General features: G+C 36.2%; 1 protein-coding gene across 4 annotated transcripts in view; it reads left to right on the forward strand.

Moving 5' to 3' along the window:
• Positions 1–13,565, forward strand: part of pde10a (phosphodiesterase 10A) — a 123,707-nt gene that overhangs the window by 59,000 nt on the left and 51,142 nt on the right. The gene's annotated exons all lie outside the window — the stretch shown is intronic.

Here is a 13,565-nt window from a genome sequence, read left to right on the forward strand (position 1 = left end):
AGTGCTAGATTCATAACTGTCCACTTTTGTTGTATGGAATAGAGTTACTTGGACTTTTGGCAAAACATCTTGCTTCTCATACAGGGGATAGTGAGGGAACCACAGGGCAGATGATGAAAAGCTAATAATTAATTAAATTGAATGTAACAATCAAATAAACAAATGGGGCTGCACAGGTTGGGCGATATGGCCTAAAAAAATTATCACATTCAATTATCACGATAAATGTCAAATCTTTCTTTCTTTCAACTTTAAAGGCAGATTTTTGCTCCTGAGTGAAAGTTGTAGAAACCAGGCCGTTAATTGTGGTTTCTCTTCAGTCGGTCAGTCTGTCCTCATACTTATGGTCATACAGTGTATAATTCCCCAGACCCTCCAGTTCTCAGATTACTGTAATACGTACATTATTTCGACCTGTATAAATAAAGAGCATCATTCATCACTATAAATATAGATTTTCTATATATTTCACATGCTTCCTGCTTCAGACATGTAATATGAAACTAAATATGTATGTTTCCGTTTGTTGGAGGGTGATTTCCAATAAATAAATAAATTATGCTTGTATTTGAAGGGATGAGACCGCAGTTGTGAATATCCAGTGTCTAAACTCTACTGTACACTCCAAACATGGTAACTGGTTCCAGCTCTCTTAGGTCACAGCCTCAGCCTAATTAGATGACTTAGTGTTGAGGATGGGTTGATTCATCAGCAATACAATGAGTCAGGGTGACGTCATTTAGGCATATCATTATCCCAAGAGGGAACACTTTTGACCGTGTGATTTTTAGACGTATACAAAGTTTGAAAATTAAACCTCTGCATTAAAGGCAGGGTTCTGTATCCTAATTAAGGGCCAACTGTCTGCATACCATCTCTGATCCCTGCAGCGGGGGCCACATTAGCTGGGAGCGCATGGGCCGAGAGGGATCTGTTTTAAGCCCATGAGATAGCACTGGTCCCAGAGGTTCGATGTTCATTCACGTCACATGTACTCTCATTGCATGTGCAAAGAGATGAAGAGCTGCTCAGAGGATTCTCTGGCCGATGAAATAAACACAAATGTCACTAAGGCAGCAGATGAAACCAGATCCCTTTCAAATGACTTCCCACAAGCCTGATCTAAACTTAAAAAAATAAAAAAAAACTTTTTATTCCATTGTTTGCAAAGCAGCACAGTGTTGATAATCCCCAAAATTCCATTAAGGGTTGGTTCTTAACATCATATACAGGTCCATGTACATATACATATGCAGTGTAAAGTATTGAAATGCAATTAATTCAGACCAAAAAAATCAGTGTTCAGACAAATTTTGTCCTAGTTGTTAATTGATTTTTTTCTGCATTTTATTTACATATAAGTACAGTGTAAAAACATAACTGCATTGTATTAATTAATTAAAATTTTAGTACATAGTACTTAAAGACACTTACAGGCATAGTTCAACCTAAAATGTAAATTAAAGCTGCAGTCCGTAACTTTTTTTGTGTTCAAAATGTAAAAAAAATATATAATGAGCAAGTACTGAATAAATCCGTGTTTTTGTCTTATCCTGAATCACTACGGTACACCTATAATAAGTGTTTATATTCTGACTATTTTAGACTGGTTCAGGTCATATATCATTGCGGAGTAAGCCAGTACCTGCGTGACTCGTCATAGACATAAACAAAGAGAAGTAGCTCTGGCTACAATGTTCTTCCACAAGAGGCATGCAGTTCTGTTTATTAACCGCTAGAGCGCCAAATGTTACGGACTTCAGCTTTAAGTAATTTACTCAAACTGGTGTTGTTTTAATTCAGTATGCCTTTTTTTTTTTTTTTTGGACCACAAAAGGGAGACCTTTTTTTTGTTTTAAGTTGTGCTTGTAAAATAATTATTTAATTTTTATTTTTTTGACGTGTAAATGTAGGCGCTGCCAATAAAGCACATAAAACCTGTCACAAATAACTGGCAAAAGTAATGATTATGAATATGTAAAATATAGCAAGGAGACATTTTAATTGTTTATTAATAAACAAGTGTTTTCTGTGTCAGTGTCGGCTGCAAAGATGAAGTTGACGATGCTGACTCGCGATCTTCGCTGTAGTGAACTCGCCAGAGAGAAATGCACATTTCATACGGATTACATAAGCAGAGAGCAGTCTGTTTTCTTTCATTTTGAATTGTTCTGTTTAAAAGTAGATATTTCAAGCTTTCTATAGATATATTTCTCAGGTCTGTGAGGCAAGTAGGCTACCTTATACGCTGAGTTTCGGTTCATTTATGAGATGTGCTCCAGTTCACGCGCCGGTGCCTCCGTGTCGTGATTATCTATTGTCTGCTACATTTACTTCTTATTTATTAAATCCAGGCAATTGGTTGATGAAACATTGATTAAAATTAAGATACAATTAATACAAAATGAAAAAAAAAAAAAAAAAAAAAGAAGGTTTTGTGCTTTCTGTTTGAGGTCTCTGTGAAAGTTTTAAAGCAGTCTTTTAGTGCTGCTTTCAGAGCGGTCACGTCCGGACCATTGTTTTTTGTGTTCGGTGGAGAGCCAACCCTTCTTCATCCGGTGGGTAATATTACTTTTGGTTTGCGCAGTGTACTTCACAGAATTACAAAAAAATATTTTGCCACCTAAAAGTTAAAGATTTTTTGTGTCATGTCCATGTGTATTTCCCTCATATTAAATGTAAAACGCATGTGTAGACTCATACTTTTCTAATGTCTGGACTCCTGTATTAAGGGAGTATGGATATATAAACAGATGTTTCAATATATTGGTATTAAATGCATTTTCTGATAATTTATATTTCAAGTTTTTACTGCAAATGTTATGTCTGCTGGAATTGCCCAATTTTAAAGAATTTATCCTCAACTAGTTTTTTGGTGTAGGTCTACGTATTTTATAATGTTAACTTCAAATAATACTAATAGTAATTTAAAGATGTGGTAGCATTGGATCTGGACGGGAAGGATAACTCTGGGATTTGGAAGGGGTGTATTGCGATTCTGCCTTCTCACACCGCGACACAGGTTCGTGGATCTGAGTGTCGCGATTTCGGTTTCATATCACATATCGTTACAGCCCTAGTGCTCGTACATATAATGGCAGTGAATAACAACCAGCATCAAGCTTTAAAAAAAGATTCAAATGTATCACAGAATGCTCATACATCATGTCGCATATTTCACGTGTTCTGATGGTATACTATAGAGTTTAGTGAAAACTGAAATGTATTATTTAACGGAAATCCTGAGCTTGGCTGTTGGTCTTCTGTGTACGACTGCGCGTGTTCATGAGACTCCATTAGCGCCTAAGTTTACTCTGAGAAAAGCACACAAATTGTGAGAAATCAAAATTAATAAAAACACAATGCCTAAAAATCCCCCAAAAAGTGTCCCTGTACTTTCTCCACTCAGTTGAATATCTCTGGAACAGAACTCAAATTGAGTGCTGACAGTCAGAATGAAAGTTGACAGATGTAAACACGATATCTGTATACCCGAACACAACGGATATATTCACCTCAGAGAAAAAAGTACATGGATTGTATTTCATGTTATATTTGTATTAATCTTTTATTAATCTCTGCGCATTTGGCAGGCACTTTTATACAAAGCGAGTATTGCATTCAAGATATACATTTTATCATGTTCTTGGCATCATGATCCACACTTTAAGATACAGCTGCAGGATTTCATTTACATTCAAGCAAAGTCTAAAACTTAAACATACCTAAAACTACAACACTATTCAAAACCTGTGTAGGCCACAAATGATCTGGTAATTTCAAAATATTGCTATCAAAATACAATCTTTGTTGATGTTACAAATCACTTCTATTTTTTAAAAGAACAAACTGAAGGGATTAGGGTTAGGTTAGGGTCTGTATGATCATATTGTTGTGATGTCTGATGACTGATATCATATCATAAGCTACATAGTTGCTAACTTGAGTTTCAGACATTCATTAGGAACAATATTCTTTGTGTTCAAGGACAGCGTGGGTTGTTCTAAGAGACATTATCAGCGCCTACGTCTACATATCACCACTCTAATCATTTGATCATAGTTCTCCTTGTTTTTGTGTTGTGTCTTTGCCCACTGTGAAAAAAAGTACAGACCTAGAGCTTCTCTTGTGCTGTGTGAAGCGAGTGATTTTGCAACCCAGGAGGAATGTTTTGGATGTGCAGCCAGTGCTTTCCAAGTACCACTGGCAGGGGACGTAACAAATGCAGCTGTTTTGTTTGAACCTTTTCTTTGTCCAAGTTATGCCATGATCACTTCCCCATGTCTGGAAGATGCCACACAAGACAAAGTGTGAAAAGTGCCAGCCTCCCTGGATAATGCATCTGCTTAGCAAATGAATAAATAATGGGAACATTTCTAAAGTGCTGCTGTGTGCTGTGGCTTCATGTGGCAGAATATAAAGCTTGATCTTTACGTTTTCTGCAAATGAAAGAAAATGTAAGTGGTGTTGCCTGTGTAAAACTCACAGCCACAGTGTTCGGGCAAAAAAAATGTATTTAAGAATTGGCTCCCTTTGAGTTTACACTAGAAAACTAGAATTTGAATTAAATTAGCCGCACAGGATGTTAAATTGGAATTTGAAATGGAATTTGGCACAGAATACTGACATTTACATACATTTTCATGAATACTTTTTAAATATTATTATCATGCCTATTATATTCAATTCAATTTAAGTTTATTTGTATAGATCTTTTCACAAAACATAATATTACTATATATCATGCTGCATAATAGGGAAGTTTACGTTTTGTTACGTTTTGTCACATTATTTTCACATTCTTTTTACAGAACTTAAGTATATGCGAACAAGTAAATATTTGATTAAACTATATCTGCAGTATAAAAACTTAGTTAATTCTAAGTTTAAATTCAAATTCAAATTATACATCCTGTTTGCCACCCTCAAATTCAGAAATTGAATTTAAATTAAAATGGTTTTTGCAATTTGCAATTCATTTCTACATTGTGCTAAAATTCATGGTTGCTATGGTATTCTAAATGTAGATTCTATAGGCCCAAGTCTAAAGAGCCCACCCCTAAATCCCTCATATGTCCCCCTTCAATGTAAGTCTGTAGATTTTTGCACAAGGTTAAAAGTAAGTCGAGCACACTTCTAAGCAAGCTGCATGTTTTGATGTTTTCATTCATATCTGCTGTGGGATGAATTACATGCTGAGTTCATTACTTAAAGTTGATTGTGAGCAATAGTGAAGCAAACACCACTAATAACCATTAAATTATAAATATACACTAATATAAATAAATATACACTGAATATCACTTAATATTTCTTTGAATGTGGCTTCACCTCCACAAGTGGAACAAAGAAACTAAAGCTGATTTCCATTCCAGCTTGCAACGATAACATTCATTAAAGTTCAGTTCAGTTTGGGGAAGTGAAAAAAGGTTGTTTTTGTCTTTGTGGAGAAAAAACCCATGGGGCACAGCGGTCCAGTTATCGCTATTGGCTGTTTAAAGTGTTATGCAGGGATAGAAAGGGTGGTGAGTCTTGAGTGCTTTGTGGTTTTGGGCTGTTGCTTTAGTTTGCTGTTGTGATCTCTGGCGTCATGTGATGCATGCAGAAGCTTTGATGATGTTGCATGTGATTAGACCACTAACATTTTTTTACAGCTCATTCTGCTGTAACACAACAAACAATTAATAAAATGGTACAGGAACACTGCAAGGTGGACTTTGTAATGGGGTGCCAAAGGGCTGTGGATATGTGCCCTACTTTTTCTGTTATGCAGCATTTAAAAAGGACTAGGATAATGAGAGGAAGTATTATAAGTAGAGGTGACTCATTTGGGGGTTTCAACATCAAGATTTTAGGTTAAGATGTACAATAATTTGTACATAAATATATCTTGGGTGCTGTGACTGTGCACCATTTGTCGTGCACAAGGGTTTCAGTGTTAAAATATTTACATTTGTAATTATCTCAGTTTAATATGCAAAGACAACTATAAGTACACCATTAATAGAATGATGATAAAACCCTGACTATGTGATACTTTTAAAATATTGGTTTGAGCATCCCAACCAACCAGACAATTAGTGGTCGACCGATATATAGTCAAGGTGTTACCTTGTAACGATACTTCACAGACAGGAACATAGTTGAACCAAGGTGTGGGAGTTTTATTAGATCAGAAGCACTGGAGAAACAGGCAAGTAGCAATAGGGGAGTTTCACAGGTAAGTAAACACTGCCCTTGTACAGCTGACTTGGGAACATCTGGAGGACCGGCTGACTTGCTGACGTCTGGCAGGCTGGCATCGGCAGACCTGATGTGAGACGGTCAAAAACAAAAACCCAGATAGTTCAAGGGCGGCCATCAAGCCTGGGACGGGGGAGCTAGAAGTAGCTGAGACTTGAGAACCCAGCCTCCGTGGCCGAGACGAGGGGACTAGGCATGGTCTTTTTAGCCAATACAGGACTGGTAGCTAACTCTGAAGCGGCCGATACGGAACAGGTAATTAGAGTTGGAGTACTCGAACTCGGGCTCTGACTCGAGTCCGGAATCCAGTACAACTTTTTGCGAACTTGCATTTGTCACGTAAAATTAACGTAAACCCTGAGTTATGGAAATTACATTTAGGACCTTTGTACACAGTGCACGCCATTGTAAATACTGTAGGTCTGTCCCTTCTCCTGTCCCCTTACCACTGTATTTTCGGCTCTTCAAGTCCCAATAGTCTGTTCCCCTTCTATTCACCAAGCTATACCGATTACCACCCCTTGCCTTGAATTAATACATTTATATTGATGGATAAATAAAGTCCCGGCATATAGCTTTTTACATTCAAAAAGCTGTTTCACTCAGAAATGTCACTACACAGAAATCAAGTTGGCCATAACTTCCATTACATTAAGTTTGTTAAACAGAATAATAATTATGAAATTATGTAAAATCAAAGCGGCAAGATGCAATTAAGGGTTTGGTTTTGTTACATTTAAAATTGATTTAGTTTTTTTAGAAGTTGTTAAGATAAAAAAAAAAAGATATTGACTTATATCGGACTCGACTCAGACCCTTCCCCTTTTGGACTCGGACTTGACTTGGACTCGATTGGTTAAAGACTTGGACTCGACTACGGTGGACTCGAACCCAACACGTCAGTTAAGGGTTTCAGGGACAATCTCCTTGGTCATGACAGAACAGGCAGGAACCTCTGGAATTGTGTATGGCCAACACTGGACGGGTATCTAACTCTGAAGCGGCCTTCTATAGCATGTCACACCTTGTATCAAATTCCCAAGTGTTAACTGTCGAATACTCAGTGTATCATAAAATATAACATTTCTGATCTGATATAAATGTAATGTTTTAGCCTGTTAACTGCCAGTGTTCCAGTAGCATGCCTTTTTTATTGGCTTTTTTTTTTGTAATTATTATAAATCAGGTATCATTCAAAAGATTAAACACTCCAACCTGTGAAACTGTTTTGAAATTGGATGTTGCATTACCATAGAAACGGTACTTTAAATCCTTTTAGCAGGCTCAATTTTTGTGAAAACCAAATTTTTTTCCATAAAATATGTATTTTGTATAACATTAAAAACGTTTAGTTCAGTGCATTTGCTTTACGGTAGACAAACTTCTATAACTATTAAAGACATTCATTTTTTAAGAGACTTTCTTTTCTGAAATAATCTGCACTGTGTCCTCTTTTTTATTTTATTTTTAATTTTTTTTAAAAGAGAGCAACTTTGGGGTCTGTATTCAAAAACATTCATGAATTTTTTACTATTTAATTTCTTATGCTCAAAAAAGGGGGGTGACAGTGATCAGGCTAATATGAAGAGAGACACAAATTGCAATTATCTGGTGCTGTTGTCTAAGTATCTCATTTCATTGAGTTGATGCAGCAGGAAACCTCACAGAAGGTCGTCTAGTGTTATTTCTCTCTTCTCACACTCAGCCTGTGTGTCTGCGTCCCCTCCAGTGTCTGATTTATGAAGCAGTGTTCTCTCCCCATGTGCGTCAGCACTGGCTCTGGGAGTCTCGTGAGGCGCTGCGCTCCTGAAGAGCTGTGTCTCGTGTCTGGACAGCGTCAGTCGGCAGCAGCCCTCGGCCCCCTCCTGGTTTTTTTCTCTTTCACTGTCTCTCTCTGTGCGTATACAGACCTGTACCTCCATACATCAACATGCTTTTTCCCCTGAGCTAAACCCAGCTGGTTGCTTTAGCTGACAATTTCACATCATTTACTGAATAAAAAAACAAACATTGATGGATTAATTCAAAATGCTTTCCATAATTTTTACAGATAAAATAACGTGTCTACTGTGTTTCTGTATTTTACAAACATTCTAACAGTAAAATAATTATAATAGGGGTTAGAAATGAAGGTTAAAATGTGTTTTAATGTGCCCCTGCAAAAATAGACCAGATGAAATATGTGAGTGATAGTTTAATGAAAGGACCGAGAGATTTCAGTCCAGTGGAATAATTCATAGGATGAGCCATTCCTGTTCGGCAGTACCTTTTGATCTCTGTAATGTTTAAAAATGAATATGCTTATACTTTATGAACGTATTCTATAAAAGGGACTTTCAGCTAAATGTTCTGCTCAGGGTCAGTCACTTTGTTTAACTTATATGTAGCCTACTTATTATAATTTGATTATTTACAAAATATTAAGAAAACAAACAGGATGGAAATGAAAAGGTAAATTAGCCATTGCTCAGCAAGCAAAGACGGAGAATTAGCTTACATAAGGTCAGTTGAAGTTCATTTTTTAAAATTTTAACATCTTTTGAAATTTTTATGTATAAAACAATTTTGATGTTTTATAGCGATATATCACATAATTAATCAAATACATTGTTAGTACTGATATTTGTGCTATTTTCCAACCAAAAATAGTCACTTCCTGGAGGATGATATAATTAAGTACTTATTAATCAGACATTACAAAAAACTAAGAGAATGGAAATTGAAATTGAGGACACAGGAAAAAATCTATATGATTACCAATTAAAACAATATAGGGGACATGATATTCCAAAGCTCATACCAAAATAGTGATCCTTGTAAAAATTGTCAGTTTAATATTTTATATAATATATTAAGACATATGATGCAGACATAAAAATGAAGGAATGACTCTGATAATGAACATTAAATTTGGTAGGACCGATGGCAAAATATGTTGTCTTTATTATGTAGCAAGCACGGAATAAAAAGATAAAGCCACAAACCCACAACACAACAGTGTTAGTTTAAATATAACAAGCACAAATAAATGTTTACAACCCAGTCCATCCACCCCATATGGACCAAAACTCCATCAGGTAACCGTTGTAAAGAAGAAAAAAAAAAACTTGGAATAACCTGACTCAGGGGGCCAGATTTATTCCAGGCTGTATCACAGGTCAGACTTGTGCATTGACATTATTCAAAATTTTGCATTCAGCTACTTCTGCTTGGAGATCGGGAAATGCCATGGTAGAATTGGGTGAGAAAATGGTATGGTTGTAGTCTGACGTATATAATGGTTATTTGTAGTGCAACTTCTGCTAGCTATACAACTGTTTGTGTATGGATATGAATATCTTTCAAACATCTGGTTTGTTTTTAGTGTTCAAAGAGTGGAGGCTCTGCCATTTTCATCTGTTTTGTCTTTTATTGTTGTGCACCAAAACAGTCTATACCCTTTTTCTGCTTGTGGGAGCTCTTGTGGGCTAGTTTGGGTCTCAATATCTTCCTGCTAACGTGTGTGTGTGTAGTGTGTATTGTGTAGTGTGGAACACATGCCTCACAGCTGTGTTTCCCCCAAGTTTGTACATTAAGTCAAGACTCACATATGCTCAAAGTCTTTGGTTTCAGTTGAGTCCATCCTGGCATAAAAAAATTAAATCAATATGTAGACCAGTGATATTTAATTAAAGTTCCTGGAGGTCCAGTCTCTAAATTTTCATTGACGCAAAGCTCCGAACAATTGAATCTTAGACAGTTTTAGTGCTGTAAGAACTTTGCATTTAATTTCTGGTCTTTTTTTTGTTTGTTTGTTTTTTGTTTTTTTGATAAATGTTTAAACTGGCAGCTTTAAAAGTAAAAAAGGTATTTTTTTAAAAACATTTTGAGAAAATGATTCATGATCTATGTAGAAACTTTGATCTGGACGATCATCCACTAATTGGTGACCTATGGAGTAGACTGTAGAAGTGGGTCTCTGAAGGCTTGAAAGAAATTTAAAGGGATAGTTCAGCCCAAACTGAAATAAATCCCATGATTTACTCACCCTCAAGCCATCCTAGGTGCATATGACTATCTTCTTTCAGACGAACACACGAAAAAAAAAATTAAAGCTCTTCCAAGCTTTATAATAGTAGTGAATGGCGGTCCTGATTTTGAAGTCCAAAAAAGTACATCCATCCATCCATCCATCATAAAAAACACGATGTATGACAAAGTATGTAGGAGTAGCATAAGCTTTGACGCCGCATTCTTTAATACGTCATGCGTCAGGTCAAGTATTACTCTTTTACACTAAATCGATGCGTATGGCCGTCTGTCGGAAGCTAGTTTATAAAGTTTTAAATATGGATATTTTTCTCACACAAATGCATCGCTTCAGAGGTCCTTTATTAACCCCCCGGAGCCGTGTGGAGCACTTTTATAATGGATGGATGAACTTTTTTGGACTTCAAAATCAGGATTACTACCATTATAAAGCTTGGAAGAGCCAGGACATACAACTCTTATTGTATTCATCTGAAAGTCGTATACACCTACATGTAGGATGGCTTGAGGGTGAGTAAATCATGGGCTAATAAAAATTTTTGGGTGAACTATCCCTTTAAGACTAATATATTTATGAAATGTAGTTTTTTCAGGATGTTTCAGCCAAACTTTGTTCATAAACTTAAAGATCAAGTCAAGTCAAGTCATCTTCATTTATATAGCGCTTTTAACAATTGTTGTTCCAACGCGGCTTTACGGTGATAATAGGAAATTAAAGTAACAGAGATTCTTTTGGCTTTATAGCAGCTCTAGAATAAAGTTATTGTCCAGCTAAAGTTAGTTTTGATTGATCCACTTCCGTCGCAACGATCATTAGTTATTAACTTAGGGGCCGCTAACACGACACCGTTTTAACAGAAAACTCTAAGTTCTTTCTGCGCAAATTTCAACGCGTACCTGTGAGAACGCCGATGGCGTGCACATGCATATTACGAGTTCAGTCTATAGGTATGCGCATTTGAATATATGTGCGCAGGCGTGTAGTCCTTCCCCAAACCAACCCTCAACAAACTACTTGTCTGGCCTTAAAATGTATAATACAGAATTTTTATCTTTTTTATTTTTTATATATATATATATATATATATAGTAGCCACGCGAACCGGAATCATCCTGACAACGCTTTTTTCGGTGATCAGTATCTTTTTACCTTTTTTTGTCTTTAGCCTATGAACAATTGCATATAATACTTAGCAGGAAGTTGACACACTTAAATATTGCTTATTTATTTCCTGCAACAGTTAACCATAGGACAAGTTGAGCGTGAGCAAATATAAAAACAATCATTAAAAAATAAAATGGGGTTCTACTAGACCTACCCACACAGGCTGGCTTGTTTTTAGCTAACCAAAATGTGCTTGGCTTCAGCAATGGCCCAGTAAATTGATGTTTGCCCTGACAACGAAGACAATAAACAACAGCACTTAGTAAGCTCTCAAACACTTAATTGCCTATTAAACACAGTCAACTTGTCATTCTTCTTCCTGTGCCTCCAAAAGGGGCTCCTTGTTTGCTGGGATGCCACATGTACTATAAACTAGTTGTTGAATGACTTCAGATTTTTTAAAGTCGAGTCGACGTTGACTAGTCACTGATGATGCCATTAATTAACAAATAAGCTTGAACCTCGAGCTGAGACTCGAACACGGGTTGTCTTGTGCACAGATATGGAATATGACACAGCGCTGCCCACAAGGCTATTGCTTCTACATTACAGTTTTTTTTCAGTTCTTTTGTCTTTGGGTCATTATATTTCTGTTTTAGATTTTGCTCATTCTAAATCAGATATAGATGAAGTAGCACAGCAAAGATTACATAAATATGAATGCATTATATAGAGCGATTGCGTGTGAATTAACTCTACCTGGCAGCGTCTCTCTACTAATAGTGAAGCTGTGGGTTTTAGTTACTAAGAAATATATCATAGAACTTTTCTGTTTCTAAGCTATTTTATTGATAGATCACCGAACTGCATTGACGATACATTTCTGCGCTACTGAATGTTTCTGTGTGTGTGCGCGATCTGCATGTGATGTGCGAGCAACTGCTGCTGTGTGTGTGTCTGTGTCTGTGTCTGTGTGTGTGTGTGTGTGTGTGTGTGTGTGTGTGTGTGTGTGTGTGTGTGTGTGTGTGTGTGTGTGTGTGTGTGTGTGTGTGTGTGTGTGTGTGTGTGTGTGTGTGTTACAATGCAGACTGGAATTGCTGTCGACTCGTTTTATTAGTCTTCTTTTAGGAGACAATAACTTTTGTTGCGCACTTTGATCTTTAAAACTTTGCAGACCTTTTACATTCACAAACAGCTTTATTACGCACTGACTGCATTAAAGGTAATATTCGAAAAAAACATAATAGGGGCACTTTAAGCTCTGAAGGAGATATTGGGGTGAATGCCCGAGCTGCAGTTTTTCATACAACTGCAAAAAAGCAGAACAAAAGTTGTCCATATGAATTGTGAGATATATTTAGCTGGCAGGCCAAAAAAACCCACATTATTTTACATTAAAAACTATCAGAATTTCCTCTTAACCCTTATAAGCTATTCGTTTTTAATGTACACTCAGGATGTTGGGGTCTCCAGAGATCTTAGGCAATAAAATGTGATTTTGTAACATCATAATGTTTTTTTGTTTTTTTAAAAAACAAGTGTAATATCACTCATGTTATTAATGTTTTACTCTACATTTGTGCTGTATTGGGGGATTTAAGGTATATATTTTTTTATTTATATAAATAAATTACATTATTTATTTATTTTAATAGGTAGGGGTGTTGTGTGTGTTTACTCCATCATGGATGTGTTGTGGTGTCGCCCCTTCATTTATTGTGTTTTCTGCATTGTTTTTATAGTGTGTGCGTGCATGCGTGTTAGCATGAGCGTTCCACATTGTGGATGTTCTGTTGGGTTGCCACTTCCATGTATTTGTGTTCTGTGTTGTGGCTGATTTAGCTTTTTTATTTGACAAATATATAGATTTTTTTTTTTAATTTTATTTATTTATTTTTTATTTCCCCATTCATCCTATTTTAAGTTATGCTAACATACAACCAGATATCATTCCAATAAATTTTTCTGTTCATAAAGCTAGCAAGTCTCAACCTCGACATCAAGTCTCATGCCATTTAGATGAAGGGAAAAATTGTATTTCAGCAAATGTCATTTTCCATCAAAAAGACCCAGAATAGTAATGTTTGACCATGTAAATATCAGCAGCTGCACCAAATTTTATAATAGCATATTTTTACTCCGTTTGGGCTGAATAAAACTGAGGTGTTTTTGTCTTCCTTGAATATGA

Source organism: Leuciscus leuciscus, assembly GCF_965113295.1.
Source record: "Leuciscus leuciscus genome assembly, chromosome: 22".
NCBI classification, from domain to species: domain Eukaryota; kingdom Metazoa; phylum Chordata; class Actinopteri; order Cypriniformes; family Leuciscidae; genus Leuciscus; species Leuciscus leuciscus.